This window comes from Mustela nigripes, chromosome 2 (genome assembly GCF_022355385.1).
Source record: "Mustela nigripes isolate SB6536 chromosome 2, MUSNIG.SB6536, whole genome shotgun sequence".
Lineage (NCBI taxonomy): Eukaryota > Metazoa > Chordata > Mammalia > Carnivora > Mustelidae > Mustela > Mustela nigripes.
The window spans coordinates 29,085,718-29,108,153 of record NC_081558.1 but is presented as its reverse complement, the minus strand read 5'-3'; the positions used below and the strand labels follow the sequence as shown (position 1 = coordinate 29,108,153).

Sequence of the window (22,436 nt, the reverse complement as noted above, 5' to 3'; positions counted from 1 at the left end):
ACTCTCCCTGCTGCCTAACAGCCCATTTCTCCTTTATCTTAACCTTTTTTGTGAAGCCCGCTAGACCCACCATAGTTAAAGTTCTGACTGTTCTTTTAGTTCCAACATACACTTTAATCACTTATTTTGTTTATTGTGTATCATCTGTCTCCATCCATCTCAGCTTCCTAAGTTAAAGAATAATTGTCTTCTTTCTTCAGTGATGTGTTCCAAGTGCCTAAATCAGCTCTACCTATTAGAAGTTTCTGTGATGTTGCAAATGCATATGGTAGACACTAGTCACATATGCTAATGGAGCAATTAAAATGTGGTTGGTGCACACAAACCCCCAATTTTAGTTTGATTTAATTTTAACTAATTAAAACTTAAATAGCCACATGTGGCTACTGTCTACTTATCATATTGGACAGCACAGATTTTGAAAGTTTCTATAGTGAATGAATGAGTGTCTAGCTCTTTAGATCAGTGCTTCTTTTTTTTTTTTTTCTTAAGATTTTATTTATAAATAATCTCTATACCCAGTGTGGGGCTTGAACCCTCTCAAGACCAAGAGTTGCATGCTCCACTGACTGAGCCAGCCAGCTGCCCCTCTAGATCATTGTTTCTTAAACTTTAATATGTAAAGGATTCCTGAATTTCTGAGAATCTTGTGAAAAATGCAGATTTTGATTTAGGAGATCTAGGGTAGGACCTGAGATTTTTTTATTTCTAACAAGACATCCCCCTACACTTTCAAGTTGCAAGACTTAGAGAACTAATACTGTTGTGCTTCTTGTTTTTGTGTTTACTGAGCTAAGCCAGGTGCTTCTTCATTTTCTGGACAGGAGACATTACTAAAAATTACCTCTAAGACTGAAATAACAGCCTGCATATCCAAAAGACTACAAAAAGAGAACAATTTTTCCCTTATCCGTGATAAGAATATGATTTTCCTTGTCCAGTTTCTCTCTAATTTGGTTAAATTCAGTTGTGGTTAATTTAGAAAATTCTTTTCTTCAACCCCGGTCGCTTTTATGCCAGTCTATAGCTACCTAATGTGCACACTTGACTTGTAATCTATTTTCCCAGGTCACTGAAGATGTGTGTTAGTTACCCTTTAGAAAGAATTCTTGAATTGTATTGGACTGGACTGGACTGTAGTTCGGCATCCTTCTGTTATCTGAGATAGCTGGCTAAATCAAACTCTCACAGCAAAAAAAAAAAAAAAAAAAACCAAAAACCTAAAAACCTCATCAATCTTTTCCATTGTTATAATCACATTGTTCATCTACAGAATAAACATCACCCAGTTATTCCCTGAGGGAGGAGTTTAAATCTTATTCATACACCTTACATTGCCACAAATCTGTGGTCGTTCTTCTTAATTATCATGTATTCTTTTCCAGGTGGATTTTTGTCAGAGCAGTAAATCTTGGGTGCAGATCAATTTTAGGTGTTGTTAGTATTTAACAACAATTAAGGTACTGATGAATATATGTAATATCGCCTGATTTATCATTCCCTTATAGGCTCTTCACAAATATATCAGAGGCACAATTTACAGTACCTGTCAGGAGAAAAAGGCTAAGATCATCTTAAAAAGTCTGCTTTGCTTTTCTCAAAAAAGGATGAGGAAGAGGTGTGCATTTGAACCCTTCCAGCAGGAACTCTAGGCTAGTCTTCCAGCCTTAGCCGCTGTGGCTGTGCCTGGCCTCGGCCTGCAGGAATGCTCAGGCATCTCAGGGCTACTAACTGGCCCCTGACACATTCTCTGTGGTTTTGGCTTATTCTCTTCGCTCTGCTTTGAATGCCTGCTACCCAATGCCTGCACCCTCCCACAACTGGACCACCTAAGACAACCTTTTCAACACTCAAGGCTGACAACTGCAATAATTACAGTGGTGGATAACATCTATTGACCAGATTCCCTGGGTGGCTCAGTTGGTTAAGTGTCTGCCTTCAGCTTAGGTCATGATCGCAGCGTCCTGAGATCAACACCTGCATTGGGGGGGGGGGGGTCTCCACTCAGCAGGGAGTCTGCTTCTCCTTCCCCCTCTACTCCCCACCCACCACTTGTGCTCTCTCTCTCTCTCAAATAAATAAATAAAATGTTTAAAAAAAGAAAAAAAATTTGTTGACCACTTTTGTGTACCAGACACTGTACGGAAGCACTTGATGTAGGTTGTCTCGTTTGACCCTTACGGCAATGCTTGAGCCAGGAGTTACTATCTTCTGCACCAAGATAAAGAAACAGAGATTTAGAGAAGCCAAGTAACTTGCCGGAGTTCACATGGTTGGTGAGTGGAGGAACCTGGGGTTGAGCCCAGGCTGTCTGATTCTAAAATCCTTCTTCCCATCTCTTAACAATGCCACTGTACTGCCCAGACTTCTCCTTCTCCCTGGGAGTTTCCTCCTTTCTCTTGATTGCTTTGAGGCAAATAACACTGGTGTCATTAACCAGGACCTGGGAATCCTAACTCTTGACTCTCCCCAGCCATCTCCTAGCACTTTGTACGCAGTAGTGCCATTCCTCTCATGTTACATGTTTATGTGGTGGTTCTCTCTGCTTGGCTATGTTGGATGTAGTTTACTTATCTTTGTATCCCTATGTTTTCATGAATTGCAGAAGGTTATCTTGACTTTCCCTAAATTCTGTATAGTAAATTTTCCATAATAATGGCAGAACTTCTAGGCATGTGCTGACTTCATAATCATGTAGAGGGGAATATTTGCTCCATGTACCATGTTTAAATATAATAATCCAATTGGGTAGCTGCAACTGAAGCGAAAACCTTTTACAGCCCAACTTCAGTGCTTTGAAGATGAGCCTGGGGGCTCTGCTGAGAGCTTTTAGGTATCTTGTAGTTTAAAACGATGGTCAGTCTGGTGTTGTGTTGGTAAATATTTAGATTCTTTCTCCCCAGGAAAGAAATGTGGGTGCATGTGTGTGTGTGTATGTGTGTGTGCGCACATGCGTGCACACATGTATATATTTATTATCAGTTTTACTGCATAATAGATATCTTGCCTATAATTTATGAATAATAAAATAATCACTACTTTTTATTGCAAATTCCAGATAGCCAATCAATTCTCATACAAAACTCCTGTTGATTTTGTCAAACTCTTACATAGTCTGTGTTTGCAGTTGATGGGCAAGTGCCATTCTATCATATATACTGTATGGTAGTTTTAAAAACTGGAAGAATATGTCATTAATTTTGTTTATTCCATTCAAACTGTAACTGCTACAGATGTGGCCCACTTTGAGTTTAATCTGCATGTTTTTTATCACTCTCAAGTCAACAAAGGAATATCCAGCTGTGATTTGTGGCATTTGCCTGTTTGGCTGATATCAAACTACCAATGTGACTTTACCGGAAGTGAATTGGGAAGAGATACCCAGCAGCGCTCCATTAGCCAGCATTTCCACCGTATAGATATGACAGGTGTTGATGACCTTAAGAGTAGAGATGACAGTAAAATAATTAGGAAGGGATGAGCTTTGTGTATTTATTGCCTTTAAAAATATTTTTTTAGGGGCACCTGACTGGCTCAGTCAGTGTGACTCCTGATTTCAGGGTTGTGAGTTTGAGTCCCACATTGGGTACAGAGATTCCTTTAAAAATAAAATCTTTAAAAATATAAATTTATTTAATTGTAAGTTTTATATCATAATTTACATAGTTCCATAATGTAAAGTTTAATCATGGCTCTGTTTAACAACTACCTTGCAAAATTCCTGAAGTTGAACAATAGGCTCCTGTAAGCCTAGAGGTAGCTTCAGGATGCCACTGGATCAGTCTGTTGCCTGGTGGACTGGGGAGACCTTGGGCCCTGAGGTATCCATCCAGCCCATCCCAAAGATGTCACCAGAGGCTCTTGGTCTTGTCATGAGAATGAATTCAAGGGCAGACACAAGCAGGAAAGTTTATTAAAGCCGAAGTACACTCTTGAGAGAGAGTGAGAGAGTGAGCAAGAGAGCTGTGCACACTAGAGTTTGGGTTTGTATCTTGTATTGACAGTTGTTGACAAGAGGGGGGAATATTCATTACTTGGGGTGGGATTTCTTGGAAGCCAGGCAGTCTGCTTTATCTGCCTTATTTGGTCAGGGGGTTCTAGCCTACTTTGTCTGCCATCTTGGGCCAGGGTTTGGTCTACCATCTTGGATCTGGTTTGATCCCTTTTATTGGGATTTTGTTTTGGAGTGCTGCCAGAATAGTCCTCTGACTTTAGTTGACCATGACTTGCTCTTTGTCAGCATCCTATTATAAGACTAACTAGCTGCAAATAGCTAACGAGTCCAACTCAAAAGTGGTGCTTGGTTATCAGATATGGGTGTGGAGAGGGTGAAGCTTGAATTCCAGCCCTGCTTTTTATGTTCAATTTATAGAGTAAATTACTGATTGTTAAAGCACATTGTAAGTCATACACTATTTTGTAAGTCTTAAGATTTCCTAGATCAGTGTAATGCTAAGTGAAATAAGTCAGTCAGAGAAAGACAAATATTGTATGATCTCACTCATATGTGGAATTTAAGAAACAAAACAAACAGAGAAAAAAAGGATACAAATGGAAAAAATATCCAAACACGGGGTCTTAAATACAGAGTACAAACTGGTGGCTCCCAGAGGGGAGCTGAGTGGGGGGATGGGTGAAACAAGTGAAGGGGATTTAGAGTTCAGTTATCATGATGAGCTCAGAGCAATGTATAGAACTGTAGAATCTTAATATTGTGCATTGGACCTAATATAACACTGTATGTTAATTATACTTCAATTAAAAAAAAAAAGATTTCCAAGATCAGGGCAGACTGATGAAAATAAAGTACAGACAACTCTGTTGGGTCCCCTCTTTAAGCTATGCCCTGTGCTAAGAACTTCACACGCATTATCTTATCTGGACTTCGTAGGAAATAAATACTACCACTGATCTCATTCTAAGGAAGCGAAAACCAGGGTTTAGCAAGAATCAGTGGGGCCCTGGGCAGTACTGGAGACAGGACTCAGAGCCGTACCTCTGAAACACTCACGGCTTCTGCTGAGGAAAGCAGAGATGAGAGGGAGAGCACAAGGCAGGCTCTTTTAAAATCATCTTTCTCTTTTTTCCTCCTCCTCCGTTCTTCTTCTTGATGTGGGTATGGTGGTATACTTTCCCCCAAGTATAAAATCATGCCATGCTTGATGCAGAACAACAGAAAACTTACAGAAGTATAGAGGTAAAAATAAAAATGACTTCTGATTTTATCACCCAGAGGTAACCAAGATTTTAACTTTCAGGAGTATGTATCAATGAAATTTGTTTTGTAACATATAAAATGTAGGGGTGCTTGGGTGCTTGGGTGGCACAGTGGGTTAAGTGTCTGACTCTTGGTTTCCACTGAGGTCATGATCTTATGGGTCATGAGATTGAACCCCAAGTGGGCCTTTGTGCTCAGCAGGAAGTCTGCTTGAAGATTCTCTCCCTCTGCCCCTCCCCTGACTCTCTCTCTCTCTGAAATAAATAAATCTTTAAAAAAATGTAAATAATATATAATAAAAAAAAAAACAAAAAACAACAAAAAAAAATATATAATACAGCAAATATCAACATGTACTTTTATTTATTGAACAGTTACTTAACTTTCTATTGTTACTTTCTGAGTTTGGAAAGAATAATCCTTTTCACAGCTGCAGTCCTTTACTATTTGGAAAATAAAACCTGGGGGCTGGCAGTACAGAAACAGAAGCTGCATATACTCACCATATCTTTTCCTATTTATTGCAATATTTTCCCACCGAAGATAGCCTCCAGATATATTAGCTAGCAGCATATGAGTAGTTTGAGCTCAACTTCTGTTTCTTACTTTTTTCTATCTCCTGGTAGACAGAAAGTAGGAGAGTCAACATTTGGACGATACATACATTCACCATGTATTTCCTAGATAATTTCATGCTTGATCTAATATTGAGAATACATGCTGTTATTTCCATGTGTGATCTATAAATCTGAATTCTTCTGAATTCTGTTAGTACCTTGTTGACAAGGAAGAAAGGAGTGACTTCCATGTCAGAAGTACTTATCTGTTCAAAAGGGAAAACCAAACCAAAATTCATAGCAGGGCTCAGGCTAGATTTTTCACACATCTAATATGGTGAAGACATTGCTGATGAAGAACAAAATCATATGGCGTGACATTTGGTCACTGACCTAACTAAGGGTACTTCTGGGGCCTTTAATCTACAGCAGCAACGATCATATTTGACCACAGTCAGTGAAACGTTTCCCCTTTTACATTCAGTTATGTGACCAGTGAAATCATTTAATAAGCTTGGTCCTGGAGCTCATGATATATAGGTCCTATGTGGTTTGGCCTAATAAATCCTTATCCCTGTCTTGATCTTCAGATATCTCTTCTGTGAAAGAAATGTTTTTAGATTTTGTATGGAGGATTGTGTGGATTATTTTCTTGTTTAAGGTGAACAAGCTCTGTAGAGTTGGAAAATAATGTTTGATTAGGAAATAAAGGGTAGAGAGGCGAAGAAGGGGTATTTTGTATTGACCATTGCTAAATATAGGCAAGCTGATGCTTAAAACATAATGTTTATAGCTTTTATGACCATTGTCTTGAAAAAAAAAAAAAAAGTAGCATACAGGATGGTTAGGGCTCAAAGAAGAAAAGCTGTCTTTTTGCATATTACTCCGAGTTGCTCTATAAAGATTGTTTGCTGAGAAACTATTGTGGTTCCTAACAGAAACAATGGTCTAGTGTATTTGTTTTCTAGCATTTTGTTAATAGCAATGATCACATTTTGTTTTAAAGATACATTTTTAAAACCATAAAATTTGTTCTCTTTTTTTTTTTTTTAAGATTTTATTTATTTATTTGACAGACAGAGATCACAAGTAGGCAGAGAGACAGGCAGAGAGAGAGAGAGAGGGGGAAGCAGGCTCCCCACTGAGCAGAGAGCCCAATGCGGGGCTTGATCCCAGGACCCTGAGATCATGACCTGAGCCGAAGGCAGAGGCTTTAACCCACTGAGCCACCCAGGTGCCCCAAATTTGTTCTCTTTTGAAATGTTTTGATAATTTGATTTAAATTATGGTTTTGTTATGGTTTACATTCAGTCAGAATTGCTAGAATATTCCAGCATTGTATGTATTCCAGCATTATATATATTATATTATATGTTTAGTGATAACAAGCTTCTTGGTGATCTGTTTTTCTTTCTTCATTCATACTTCTTTCCACATATGTAACCACAAACCCATAATTATATAGATTTTTTTTCCTTAAAAAGAAAAAGAATAGCCAGACAGGAGCTATTCCTGCCAGAAATAAAACTCAACCTTACCAGAGAATTTAAAGCTTAGTAGAAGTCTTAGCTAGGCCCCTTTAGAGACCTCAGTGTATCCGTTTTCTACAGTTGAGTGGAAGAAAGTATTTCGAATTTGCTTGTCTATTGTTTGATTAGGTTTTCTTTTAGGGAAACAGGGTTGAACTTCATATAAAAAAGGCTTAGGATTATATCTATTTTTGTAAAAGTGAGTGCTTTGGAGTTTAGTTTTTCTCCCTCCTTTTTCCTCCTCAGAAACAGATTTGTAAGACTGACTCTGTGTAGGTCATGTGCAAAGACACTTCAATGACAAGGATAAAACCCTCGTGTGCTGCAGTATCTCTCATGTTCTGTTTGCATCATAATTTTTTTTTATAATATATGTCATATTATCCCATTTCCCCCCCCCCCCCCCATTTATGATTGGCTTTTGTAAGACTGTCGAAGATGAAAATCCTATGAATAAATGAAGATGTTATCTTAGACGTTCCTTTTACTCTGGTGCCTGGGGACTAGCCAGCTGGGCTTGAATAGAACAAGAAATGACAGCTTTTCTCAGAAAGCTCTGAATAGGAATGTGAGAGACATTCCTGGCAGCCAGGTCCTGGACAATGTTTAAAGCTATAGAGAAAAGAATCTCCTTTTGCACCAGGCACCAAAGTATAGAGAGTTAAATGTGCTGCATGACATCATACCATCCAGAATATGAGTGTGAAAGGACATACAAGACACTAAATTTTTGGAATCTCATTAGATCCTGCTAAAACAGCAGTTTCTGTTCCCACAGATGGTCATCTATTAGACTTCCTAGTCAATATGTTGAAGAGACTCAAAATATACTTATTGATTGGTCTTACTTTGAAAATGTACTGTTGGCTTGCTCATACTGTCCTCCCTCCCACCTTCCGCATGTCCCTATCACACACAGAATAGTACCTTGTAATGTTCGAAGGAATAAAAAAAAAAAAAGAAAAGAAAAACAAGACTGAACCGTATTATATTGGGGACTTACCAAAATAGTTTTAAGTCCAACTAATGAAAGTTCTTTATAACCAATCTCAGCTGTTTGAACTACTCTGCAGTATATAACATATTGCATATTCTAGACAAACAATACAAGGAGCTAATTATGAGGTAGATGTGGGTGCATTACAGCTTATAGATCAGATGTTTTATAGATTAAAAAATAAGTGCATAGATCTCTTCCAAGGCAGTTTCCTCCTATGGAAGGCCAGGACGGGCTAATTTTTCTGCTAGGTAAAAACAGGAAAACCAAACATCAAATCAGAAATTGTCATTTAATGTAATTGTTCATGCTTTATTTATTCCATTACAGTGAAGATGACTGCTAGTCTGTCTAATTTAGAATCACAATGCCACTCTGTCCAGTTTATTGTCTTTAAGTTAGTTTATCAGCTGTGCGATGGAGCTGAACCATTTGTGTTCTACCGAAGACAGACACATCGAAAGAGAATGAGAACCCCGGCAACAAGGGAGGTAGTTAACAACGAGGTTTCAGAGTGAACAGGTGTTTGTCCTGTGCATGAGACAGATATTCAATCACCCTCCCCACCCCGGCCCCATGCCAAAAAAAAGTATAAAGAGGTAATTAAACTAGACATACTATGATGTAGAATTTATTTTCAGTGTTGCCAATATGGTTCAGCAGCAAAAGGAAAAATAGTACAAAGATTATTTTACCTTATCTCAGTGGAATGAATTTCAGTAGGGCTGTTGCTATTTGCTCCCCACCCCCACCCCCCACCTTCTTTCTTCCTTTTTGGTCAACTGCCGAAATTTGAAATGTTCTTTTGTTACCTCCCAGTGTTTTGTAACAATTCTTTTCTTGTTCATCCATTTCTGCAGGAGGCAGGCATTCCTTTTCAGTATCAGCTGATTATTTCTTGTAATTCTGAGACCCCTTATAGGCTAAGCCAATGCCTTTATTGAAAAAGATAATGTTCTTCCATTACAAAATTCTTAACAATGTTATTTTAACAAGTCATTTGTTTGTTCGTTCATTCACTCAGTCATTCATTCATTCATTTCCTAAGCATCTGGGGAGTGTATTAAATACCAAAATGACACAATTGAATGAATCCTGGACCCTGTCTTGAGGGAGTCTAATGTGAGCTCAGATATGTCCCTAATCATGGCTGGTAAGAGTACAAGTTGTCTGACTGATAGCCCTAATTCATACAAAGGGAACAAACAAAAATGTCCTGGGAAACACAGCCTAAGTTTTTCAAAATTTGTGTTGCCAGCTTTCATCATTCTTGAATGTATCTAGAAACTCCCTTAACAATCTCCATAACTGTTTTTATCATCCCATCTTCTAATTAAACTTGTTTCCCTTCAACGGATGTTCAGAATAATTAAGGCACACACACACATTATTATTTTCAGTGTTCTCATTACTTGTATTGCAGTAGGATTGTTTTTGTAGTGTTTTGCCCTTGCATGTGTACAGGTCAGCTTTTGTGGGAAAACCCGGCATCTACATCCTTGTAATTTGCTTCTGTATTCCTATCAGTGTACAAGCTTGCAGAACAGATCGTGTTTATAAATTGCTTGGGTTCCTCCTATGAATTTGCCTTTAGTTTGTGTGCACACAGATAATTCATACACAGAGTACTGGGGAGCCAAGTCTGTGCTCTGTGCTATGAAAAGCCAGGTGCTCATTTGTTAGTGATGGAACCCTCCGACTGTGGGTTCTTGCGTACCCAGATGCTGTAAGTCAGATTTCTTACAGAAAGGAGTGCTGAACAGACACAAAGCCTGGTTTCCGCCTACCTGGATAGTTTCAGGCTCTTATCCATAAATGGCCCATCATCAGTAAGTAACTTTGAGGAAATCAGGCAACATAAATGTATTTTTGTTTAAACAAATAGCTCCTAAATGGTGAGATTCCCAAATCGTCTGTGTCTTTCCAACAAGGCTTTTGCTGAAATGTGCATTTCTTGGTGCTATTCTGTTTCTTTATTCTACGCACTCGCTTTACCGTTTTGGCAATTTGGTTTGAATTTTTTGTTTCCTTGTTTTCTACCCTAGAGATAAACTCTTTATTATTATTTTTTTAAATCTATGTTCCATTAATCACCAGATTCCCATTAATCATTCATCATTTTCCCTTTTCCTCCACTTCTCATCCCTCTGGCTTTATTCCACGCACCTGCTTCTTAAATGGTGGTTAATATGATAAAAGGCCTTGCCTAGGAAATCAGGAGGCTTATCAGCTTTCAGAGAATTTCCTAAATGTATTTATGCCCTTTTATGAGAGCACGTCTTCTTTGGACCTGCTTCCTTCTGTTTGGAAGAGGCCTGGCACATGGCAATGTTCACCAGAGCCTGGGAGAATGGATGAGTGGAGGAGAAATCTCAGAATGGTTATGTCTTTGAATGGCTTAGTGAATAGTCGTCAACACTCACTAGATTGACCAACTTTTTTTAAAAAGGAAAAAAGTCCCTTTGAAGATTTGTATCATTCTTCGGTGCTTTGACTAATGCTAGTCCTCTGGAAAGTTCTGACCTCTTTTCCTGCTTTTCATCCCACTTGACCCTCAAGTAAACATTTGTCAGTGCTCTCTATGCGCCACATTCAAAGCCAGGGACCCAAAGTCACCATTGTAAAGTAGAATACAGGGATGCCTGGGTGGCTCAGTGGGTTAAGCCACTGCCTTCTGCCCAGGGTCATGGGATCGAGCCCCGCATCGGGCTCCTTCCCTCACTGCCTCTGCCCACTCTCTGCCTGCTTGTGTGTACTCGCTTGTTCTCTCTGGCAAATAAATAAAATATTTAAAAAATAAATAAAGTACAATACAAAGGGGAGGAAGCTGGGATTAAACCATATTCGTTTATGCCCTTTCCCTGCTTCTTTATTCTAACAGCCAGGAATAGAACCATTGCATTGTGTTCAGCTGAAAGCACAAAATTGCTAATCTGAGTCAAGTTCCAGAGTGCTGGTTTGCTTTAAAGCGAACAAACAGAAAGCCTTAGTGACATTCCTGAAGGCAAGCCTCCAAGTTCTTAATGTAATTACTTCCTGGTTCCCGAGATGTGATTAATTAGATAAAAAGAGATCAAGCAGAATCCAAAGATAGAAGAGATTTTTTTTTTTTTGCACAGGGGTGACTCTGGGCTTCAGAGCCCTGAGAAGAAGTCACTCAATCCAGGAACACAGACATCTTCACCAGCCCACCGTCATGGCTGTAAAACCTCCAGAACTCAAGAACTCCTGAAAGTTACGTGGAGAAAGGTGAGCAGGAGGGATAAAAAAATGATTTTTTTTTTTGGCATCCCTTGAGTCTGCGGGATGTTTTCTTAATTTATTTCCAGCCTGGTCTTTCTTGACCTGGGGTTGGGTTGTCTGCTTTAACGGACATCAAGGCCATTTTATTGAAATATTTGTAGATCCTTGATCAAGCACTTAGTCTGACATACTTTTTCCATTTTTACTGCTAAATTAAGTTCCTCTCTGACAGCCGGCCGTCAAGTCAGGCCCCATTTCGTCTGGGAGCTCCTTTGATTTAGAAGAAACACCTTATCTGGCAACCTTATCCTTTGTACCTTCTTTTACAAATACCCTTTAACAAGCTTCAAGATAAGGGGAAAGAGGATCACTTAACAATTCCCCATAATTTTTTTTTTTTTTTCTAAGCTGGCGGAGTTGCGAAGTTGTAAAAGCCTAGGACTAGGGGCGCCTGGGTGGCTCAGTTGGTTGAGCAACTGCCTTCGGCTGGGGTCACAGTCCTGGAGTCTCCGGCATCGGGCTCCCGGCTCCATGGGGAGTCTGCTTCTCCCTCTGACCTTCTCGCCTCTCATGTTCTCTCTCACTGTCTTTCTCTCAAATAAATAAATAAAATCCTAAAAAAAAAAAAAAAAAAGCCTAGGACTATGGATTAATGTAGCTCCTAAGCCTCTGGGCTGTGGAAATTATATCTCTACCTACATTTTTTATTTCGCTATTCCCACCACCGCCACCCCCGACCTCCTGCATCTTATCCTCTCCTGGGTGGCAAGGAGTAAACAGTGACGCTTGCCAGAAACAAAGGATATAAGGGAAGGGAAATAAGCACATACCGTTAAATTTTTTAGTCATAATTAAAGAGTCATGGAATCTCATTGGTGGAATGGACCTTAGAGATTAGGCACTGGGTTTTCAGCCTTTGGTCCCCTTGGAAGGAGAGAACACAAATCCCCACAGCAGGAATTCTCGGTGTTGGTTGGGGGTGTGGATGTAGCCATGCAGCTTGAGTGAGTCAGGATCTGGAAGCTCGCGCTGGGAGTGGGTATTACGTTGGGGACAAAAAATTCACCCCTTGGGACCTGGCCCTTCGCCTCTGCCCCCCTTGCCTCCTTTCCTGAACCTGCTAGAATCATTGCTTTAGAGCAAATTTCTCCTTTACAGATAAGAAAAATGGAGTTGCGTAGAGAGGTCAACGGGCTTGAATAAAGATCATTAGACCTTAAGAAATACTTTGCCCCCTTGTTCTCTTGGACATTTCCTGTCTCAGAGAGAAAACCATGACAGAAATCAGACTGAGACTGCTATTGGGACAAGAACTGTGTTGAACAGTAGGCATGTTGTTCTCCAATGAAAAATTATTCATGTTCTCATCCTATTGTGAATTAGTGATAACAGTTAGCCTAGCCATCTTTGAAAAGGCCCGCTGTTAGTAACTGCCACCTTCTCTGTCATCGTATTTGTTCCTTGCTTCCCTTTTTTGTTTTATCGCTCTGAGTTTCTTTTCTTGCTGCTCTCAATTCAATCACATATTTGTGAAGCCACTATTTAAAAAAAAAAAAAAAAAAAGGATTAAAAAAAAATCCTTTTAAAAATCCTTTAAAAAAGGATTTTTTTAAAAAAGGATTATTCCTGGATATCTGCTACAGAATCAAAGCAACATGTTTGTATTTTAGACTTAAAAAGTGAAAAGCCTGTAAATGGAATGCAATGATGAATTTTTATGGTCATAAAGTCATATTTGAGAAGCACTCCAAGAGACTGCTGTTTGGAAGAACCATGTGATGAGCCTTATGGCAAAACGAATCATTAGTACCACATATGTTTGGACCCCAGCTATTCCCAAAGCCAATTCTAAGGGGACCATGGATCACAGGGCAGATCTGAAAGTGGGTCCAGGAGAGCACACCTTCTAATTCCAGAAATAATAAGAAGGCAGGAGAAACAAAGCAGAGAGCTCCCATTTCTTTACTCTCTAAACCTTGAAAGACTTCTGGGAAAAAAAAATCAAATTTTTCATCCTAAATTTAAAGAAATGCAAAGAACATCATTTTTGGCATATTATAAAAATTAAATGGTTAAATCATTTTTAAAGTATATTCATTTAGAATCCCAATGCTATAATAATTGCTTTCTTGATATTGTCTATTTACAACTTTATAAACAAGTTCTTGAATGTTTGAATGTCGTATACCTTTCATTTTTATTTTTATTTTTTTAAGATTTTACTTATTTATTTGACAGAGAAAGAACGATCACAAGTAGGCAGAGAGAGAGGAGGAAGCAGGCTCTCTGCTGAGCGGAGAGCCCAATGCAGGGCTCCATCTCAGGACCCTGAGAGCATGACCTGAGCTGAAGGCAGCGGCTTAATCCACTGAGCCACCCAGGCACCCCTCCTTCTTTTTTAATTCATTTTTTCATTTGCCTCCCTCATAGAATGTTATCAATGTAAAATGCTTAAAAGTTTTTCTTGATCATCTGATAGTCCCAAAACCTAAAAAAGGGGGGAGAAAAAAAAAAAGAAATTCCTGAATCCATCATCTTCTAAGTTCTGAAGTTACATCTGAATTGAGTTATTACTATTATGATTGGTACAGATCAAAACCACAAATATGTAAGAAACATTGAGTATTATTAAATAGAATAAGTAAACTTACTGGGTCTTTATTAGTAAGATGGACAAGGTTGCTTTTATCAAAATGGTTTTTGTATCATTTATTTTAGGAATGAGCCAGGATCTAGTACAAATCCAGTTTTTCATTTTTTTAGATGTAAATATTGAGAATTTTTTCTCACATAATAAGTAGATGAGTTGGAGAGATTTTTATGTTATTGAATTTTCTAAACTCTCCAGTTTTATTCTAAAACATCACATATTAATTTCCCATCACCATCAAGTTACTTTTTTGTGATTCATCCTTTGACAACTCAATTAGTTCCCCTTAATTTTGTTGTAAGGAAAAAACTGATTTGCAAAAGGGTTTGCTAATCAGTTACATGAGATATTCACCTTCTCTGTTTCTGGGAAATATACAAAAGGCTGCCCAAAGCTTCTCAAGTGCCCATGAATTGTACTTGGCGGTTTTTCTCTTAGAGGCACCATGTTGAACTGATACGCTCAGAGTTGGGAAACTAGAAATAGTCCAAAGTTCAGTACAACTCAGCAGATTTTTAGTTTGTTTTGGACAAAATGCTTTATCTTATCACATGCTTTAAATATATTTCATCAAAACCTTGGAACTGCAGGCTTAGCTCAAGTTTATGGAAAATGTCTACCACATAACGTACTTTGGAAGACTTATTTCCTGAATCGTCTAGGTCAGTTTTATTTTCTGCTTGGTTGATTTTTTTTGCGTTCAAATAAACTTTCTCATGGATCTCTGAATGACTTATCCTTTCAATTCTGGATTCTTAGTCTACAATGGATTGCTAGATATGGTGAGAGGATTGCAATAATTTGCCCCTGGGAGAAATAAGGCACCTCCATTGTTGGTATTTCTTATCGATTCCCTTTTTGCTTTGCGCTCATGGGACTTTTCCTCAGGAGCTGTATATTCATTGACAATGGCTTGCAAATGAAAAAGGCAGGGTCTTTAAATAGAAATTGTTATCCCCGTGACTCCTTGACTTACAAGTGCATTCTCAGACAGATCAATTCTAGGAAAGAAGTTCAGCATCTGGAAATTGATTCTCTTAAAAATATCTGATTTTGTGAACTTTGGTTAGAAGATGACTATTACAAAATCTGTAAAAATAGAAGAATGAAGATACATGCTAGCCTAAGGACACTGGGTATACTGATGATCATTTTAACCCCCTTTGGGTGTTCTGAGGAATTCAGTAATTGAGCTCATATTTGTGATCTGGATTCATCAACAACAGTTTAATTATGAGGACATATTTCTGCCTAAGAAGGCATTTTAGATTAATTTCCATGCAACATGAGGAAGTTAAAAATAAAAGGTAAACTCTTTGATACTGAAAGTTGTACATCCTTGGAATTCATGACTTTTGCACATAGTTCTTATGATGAAATATTCTATACATTGTTGTAAATAGGAACCTCTTCAGGATCAATTTTCTGGGATTCTATAACCACATTTGTTAAGAATTTAGAAAAATTTTTAAGCTAAAATTTTTAGAAAATTTTTTAAGTAGTAGAAACCTACTATAATGTAAATCTGGGAACTGATAAATAAGCCAGTGCAATTACTTCAAGGTTTCTACCTTGTGGACAGGAAGGAAGCATTAGAAGATCACCTAAAAAAAAAAAAAAAAAAAAGAAACTTTTCATATTGAAGAATGTGAGTCACAATTATTTTATCTTTCTAATAATGTGTCATTATGCTGTGACTCATATATATACTGAGAATTCAATGGAATTGTATAGATTATATTTTTATGCTTTTACTTTCTGTAAAACGTAGGACTGTCCATTTCCTATATCGTCTCTTCCTCCCTACATAATTTTGCTACAATGAGAAATATTCAAATCTTGGCACCAAATAACTTATTTTGAATGCAGTTAAACTGGTGATAGAAGAAATATCAGAAAGAACTTCAGCTATGCCTCTTACATGATTAGCCAACTCAGTACTGACAGTCCTGAAGTCAAGGTTGTGGTCTTAGGGTACAGTACTGTGCAGGTACTTGCAGTGTCTTCCTTGGTTATTAGAGAAGAATGTCAGGCTTAACTCCCCTTTGCTGTTTGGTCCAGATTGACCCAGCAGCAGATGCTAAGTGGCTATGCATGATACTTAACCTCCCTAAATTTTAGTTTCTTCATCTGAAAAATGGGGTGATCTTAGTACTGACTGTGTAGGCTTCCTGAATGGAATGCTTGAAAGCATGTAAAGCACTTTGGAAGGGCTTAATAATATTAGCCGTTATGGTTGTTAATTTGCCTGAAATAATAGCCTGAGTGAAAAATATGAACAAATATTGGATGATTGGAATGATTTTTTTTCAGTTCGATGCAAGTTTAAGATCACCCCATCAATAAATTCAAGTATTTCTTTATCATTTACTCTTTTTTTGTCATCATGTGTAGAAATGTATTATCATTATCTTAGTCTGTTTGGGCCAGTGTAACAAAAATACCACAGACTGTGTGAGCTTAAACAACAGAAATTTATTTTTCACAGTTCTGGAGGCTGGGAAGTCCAAGATCAAGACATTGGCACATCTCTAAAAAAAAAAAAAAAAAAAGCAGATTTTACATATGACAGTGGAGGAAAGTACTTTAGCATTACAGAGGGACAAAAGTACAAAAATAAGAGCTAAAGATGACTGAAAACACATAAAAGAACCAGAGCACCTGCCATTATAGTCTTCTGACACTCAGTGAAGGCTAAGGCTCTCTCCTTGTCCTTTTTTTTGTTTTTTTTTTTAAAGATTTCTTTATTTATTTGAGGGGAGAGGGGCAGAAGGAGAGGGAGAGAGAATCTCAAACAGACATCACACCCACCATGGAGCCTGACTTGGGGCTCAATCTCAGGACCCTGAGATCATGACCTGAGCTGAAACCAAGAGTCGGACGTTCAACTGACTATGCCACGGAGATGCCCCTGCCTCCTCATTCTTCAGAAGGACCCAATAAAATATAGTGAATTCCATTAGTGAATGAAACTGATGAGGAAAGAAATGCACTTACTGTGTAGTATTGGGCATTTTAAGAGCAATAAAGCAGAGTTTAGAATAAGACTATGTGGAATGCTGAGTGGCTGTGTCACATTGTAGAATTCATTTACTTGAGGAGGTTAGCTGCCAGTTTTCTGTAAGAAAAAAGTCCAAATTAGTTCGATTATTTTAATAATTATTATTTAGCATGTGTTAAATGCTCACAGTTTACATGATATCAGAATGCACCATGGAAGAAACTGAACTTGCTATTGGATTTAATTAATCTCAAGTTAATTGCCAATATGGGCCACATTTCTTACATGAGTAAAATTGGAGTGTGAGAAAAGATAATGTCCCTCCCTCGTTAAGCTGTCCAGGGTCGATTTACAGGGCGGCAGTGAGGCCCATTCAGGCTTAGTTTTGATAGCTTTTATTACTGACAGCGTAGACTAAGTGGTGATCCATCCTTTCATTACAAGACTCAACCCAAAAGCTATGGCACAAACACAACCACCTCTAACCGGGAGGTTTCAAATAGCTGTTTGTAGTTTGATACTCAGCTTGTCCTTTTTTTTTTTTTTTTTTTTCCTGCTAGCCCCGGACTTCTTTTGTTCTTCCAAAGTGTGGAGCATTGCTGTGTAGGGCACCGCCTGACACCTGCCAAGAAGGGCAGCCCTTGTAACTGCAGTCTTCCCCAGAGTAGGATTCAACTAGTGACTTCTGAGTTTGTAGACCTCAGGAACTTCCCTTCACACAGTTACGTAACTGGCATGTGGCTCCCACCACCAGCCTGTGCTTGTCAAGCACTGTGGACAGGGACTTTTATAATGGCTTGGGATATTGTTGATAGTCCGCAAAAACTGGAAGACCATTTATGTTCTGTCTTTTCGTCGGTGTCTGCTCCTGTGGAAGCTTAGTTTGGGTTCCCTAGAAGCAGAGCTTGAGGTGGAGATTGCTGTGTAGGGGGTTTATTAAGGTTGGGCTTTTGGGAAAAACCAGGAAGGGAGGGGAGTGAGGGAATAAGGTTAGGGTAGGGGAATAAGCTACCAAGGGTATGGTTTCTCGTGAAATTAGCCTGATCACATGGGGAGCTCTGGAACATGAATCGTACCAGAGTCAGTCCCACCTTGAGGCAAGGGAGCAGGCTTTTGTAACTCCCCTTTCTATCAGTTAGTCGTTAACTATGGGCCCTGGGTGGAGGGTAAGTATGGTGGTCTATCTCCTAGGCATCTCTAGGTAAGAGGACTCCAATCACTCAAGGGCAATCCATTGGAGAAGACTGGTGGGAGCACCTGCAGGGAGGAATGGACTACTGAACAGGGAGTCTGGGTGGGATGTCACAACCCCTGCCATGTGTGCAGAATACATTCTATAGTGGCATAGGGCATTTGCATGCGTAAGAGAACACAAGTTCCCTTCAAGCTTCAAAATTCTTTTTTTTTTTTTTTAAATATTTATTTGACAGACAGAGATCACAAGCAGGCAGGGGGTGGGGGAGAAACAGGCTCCCCGCTGAGCAGAGAGCCCAATGTGGGGCTCGATCCCAGGACCCTGAGATCATGACCTGAGCCAAAGGCAGAGGCTTAAGCCACCCAGGTGCCCCCAAGCTTCAAAATTCCGTGGCAGAGTCAGAATGCATTGTAACTATGGATTGTTAATTTCGTGCCCTGCTTCAGTTTTTAAAAAGAGACCAAGAACTGATAAGATGAAAATTAAATAGTACTTTTTTTAGCCTTATGGCAAATGAAGTAGTTATCAAATAGACTTTCACCTGAGAAAAAGAATATGATACTTCTTAACCCCACTGAACCTAATTAATCTTTCACCCCTCCACAGAATTTTAGTAAAATGTCGTTAATGCCAGCAAAGGTAATTAAAGAAGACAGATGAAAAACTGATTCTACTCTCATGCCAAGGAGGAAGTGAGGTATACAGAGTATCTGGGAGCTACAAAATACAGCCTCTTGTTACATCAAATGACAAGGCCTAAGTCTGTGATGTAAACACATTATTGCAAATGTCAGTGCTCAGAGAATTGTTTAGACAGACTGCAAAGATGATTACTAAAGAAATAGCAAAAGCAATAAAATATAGAACAATAACCCTTCATTGGCTAAGTTATAATTCAAACTTGTTATCACTATGAATGAACCATTTCATATATAGGCTTAACTTTTCTTCACCTGTTTCAGTAAGACAGCAAGATAAAAGAAGCAATATTTGATATTAAAATATTAAGTACATTAATGTAAATTCATGAAATTTTTATATCTCAAATTGCAAAGGATGTATTCCAAGGTTCATATTCCCCCCTTTCTTTCTTATCAAAAACATCAATAGCTTACTATAATAAATCCAATTATGGTACTTCCTACTGCGTGGGTTTCAGAGTTTAGCCATATATATATTTGTATAACTAGATATTTTCCGGAGGCTGGTGTAAAAACACTTTATTCACTCTGTATTTCATGTATTTTTCACTAAAGCTTCAAGCTGCTAAATTACTCCTGAAAGATTCAATCTAAAGAGAATTTTTGGTGTGTAGTTTATTTAAAAGAGTGATGCATTTCTTTGAATAAAATTAGTTGTAAGAAGATACTAGGAATTTTTTTCTCCAATCTATTCATGTTTCTTTAGTACCTTCTTTTGATTTTCATGTAAATTTTTTTTTTTTTTTTTAGTCAGAAAAGAAATCTTAGACACAGGAGTGATAAATGGCCCATTACGTAAATCTAAAGTGTCAAGTGTCACCCCTAACGTATTTATAACCTTGGGTTCATGAAAGTTTTAAAATTTTGAAGAATTTGTTGTTTACATTTGCTATGGTCACTGGCAATGCTATATTCATGGTAGAACTTTTAAAATTTTATTTTATTTATATTCAGTTAATTAACATACAGTGTATCTTGAGTTTTAGAGGTTGAGTTCAGTGACTCATCAGCTGCATATAGCACCTGGTGCTCATTACATTAGTGCCCTCCCTAATGCCCATCACCCAGTTACCCCATCCCCCTACCCACCTTGCCCCCAGCAACCCTCAGTTTGTTTCCTATAGTTAAGAGTACCTTATGGTTTGTCTCCCTCTCTGAGTTTTATTTTATTTTTCCCTCCCTTCCCCTGTGAGCCTCTGTTTTGTTTCTTAAATTCCACATATGAGTGAAATTGTATGATAATTATCTTTCTCTGATTGACTTATTTTGCTTAGCACAATACCCTCTAGTTCCATCCATGTCATTGTACGTTCACTTTTTGATGGCTGAGTAATATTTCTTTGTAGTTATATATCATGGTAAAATTTTTATAATATTTATTTATTTATTTATTTATTTATTTATTTAAGTAGGCTCCATGCCCAACATCACAACCCTGAGATCACGAGGGCTGCAATCTCTTCCAACTGAGTCAGCCAGGTTTAGGGTAATTTTTAAAACATTGTGGTTCAGTTGATTGTTGAAGTGATAAAAGAAAAATAAATCCCAAAAGTGCTTGTGTTGTCTTTTGATTTTCTTCTTTTGGTATGTTAAAACCATATTAAATTATTATTATTATTATTATTAAATCCACATTAAAAAAAAGTTTCAGAACCAAAATTATACCATTAGCCCTGGCCTATTTGAGTAAAAACTGTTTTACAAAATCTCTTTCCTAATAGAATATTTACCAAGGCCTTTATTTTCAAATATGACTTCAGGCAGTTTTTACTTTAGAAAGTGTTACTGTAGGCAGAGTGGGAACTGTTCTGGCTGTAGCCTACTTATTTCGTCCACAGGCTGTCTTGTTCCATTGCCTTTCCTTGCTGGCTCTTCGCCTTTACACACTCTGATTCTAGACTTTGTAGGGTGAGTTAGGGTTGGTATGTATGTGGCATAAGAGAGGGACCATTCCCATTTCTCTGTCCTTTACTCAAAGGTAGACTTGCTAAGAATTAATACATTTGAACCAACCTCCCGCAATATTAAAGGCTTAACTTGACCTCATGTCCCATGTCCCATCCCACGGTGCTCTAAACTTGTTCTGATCTTCATTTCTCATGTTAGCTGTAGGTGACACAGACACTATTACTGGATTTTAGTTTGGGAAACCAAAATTCAGAGAAGTCACGCTATTGCACAACACAGCCTGCTCTGAAAAGCTTCTTTTTGTGACTGAGGGACCTGAATTAACAAAATGACATAAGTATTAACAAATACAGTTGTTAACTACATGCTAATAGAAATCCTTGATGTCAGTTGTAGAAACACCAGTCCTCTTTAAGATGAGGTGTTTATTATCATTACCTTCACTACCATCAGTCATCTGCATCATCATCATCGTTGTCACTATCAGTCACCATCATCACCATCACCATCATCACCATCACCACTATCATCGCCATCACCATCATCATCACCAGCACTCACAGTCTCCACCTCCTACTCCTTCTTCTCCTGTCTCCTGTTTATTGACTATCTCTTATATGGCAACCTCAGATGTATGCTTTCCCTTTAGCAAGTTTGTTCTCTAATTCCCCTGACTATGAAAAATTTTTCTAATGTGGGAAAGTAGCCCATCTACACCTGATCACATGAAATAATGGAGAAATCCTGAGCTTGGGAATTTGACATGTCTGAGTTCCTAATTATAATCAAGTTGGATAACATACCTGAGCTTCAGTTTCTTCATCTAACCCATGGGCTAAATAATTCCTATCTTATAGTTCCTAGGGAGAATTAAATGAGATGGCATATATATCAAATACTTAGCACTATGATGAAAACAGTAGCCCCTCTGGAAGAGTTGGTTTCTCTCCCTCACCTAAGTAACTCTCATGTAGAAAGGAAATGACATGAGGCTTAGATAATTACCAAATTAATTGTATGATGAAAAAAATGCTTATTGTGTATTTAATAAGTTACATTTCTCATTCACCTATGTTTGAAGTCATACTTATATGCATAATGTGCCTATATCATTTAATTTTTATAGCAACTCTACTTTAGGCAGTAGGTAGCTCCTGATTTTCTGAATAGTAGGAATCAGATACTCCTTTTCATCTGCAGATTTATATGGATTTCATCAATGGATTTTTGCCACCAATGGATTTTCTGGGTAACGGCAAATCCAAATACAACCAACAGATTAGAGGAAGGGAGTGTAGTGAGGTTAGGATATTAGTTGCCTTAGAGCTGTTCCTATGGGGTCACTTGAGGTGGCTGTGTCTCTCTACTGGAGGTGATGGCCGTTTTTGGTTTTGTTTTGTTTTTAACATACAATATGTAATGTTTTCAGGGGTACAG

The 22,436-nt window shown here is 38.2% G+C and overlaps 1 protein-coding gene across 14 annotated transcripts in view; it reads left to right on the top strand.

Moving 5' to 3' along the window:
* Positions 1 to 22,436, top strand: part of FHIT (fragile histidine triad diadenosine triphosphatase) — a 1,435,937-nt gene that overhangs the window by 184,003 nt on the left and 1,229,498 nt on the right. For 4 of the 14 annotated variants that reach the window (XM_059390065.1, XM_059390075.1, XM_059390078.1 and 1 more), the window contains exon 3: positions 11,421 to 11,550. The exons of the other annotated variants lie outside the window; for them this stretch is intronic. The gene's annotated coding sequence lies outside the window, so the exon portion shown is untranslated. The remainder of the gene's footprint in view (positions 1 to 11,420; positions 11,551 to 22,436) is intronic. 14 annotated transcript variants of the gene reach the window in all.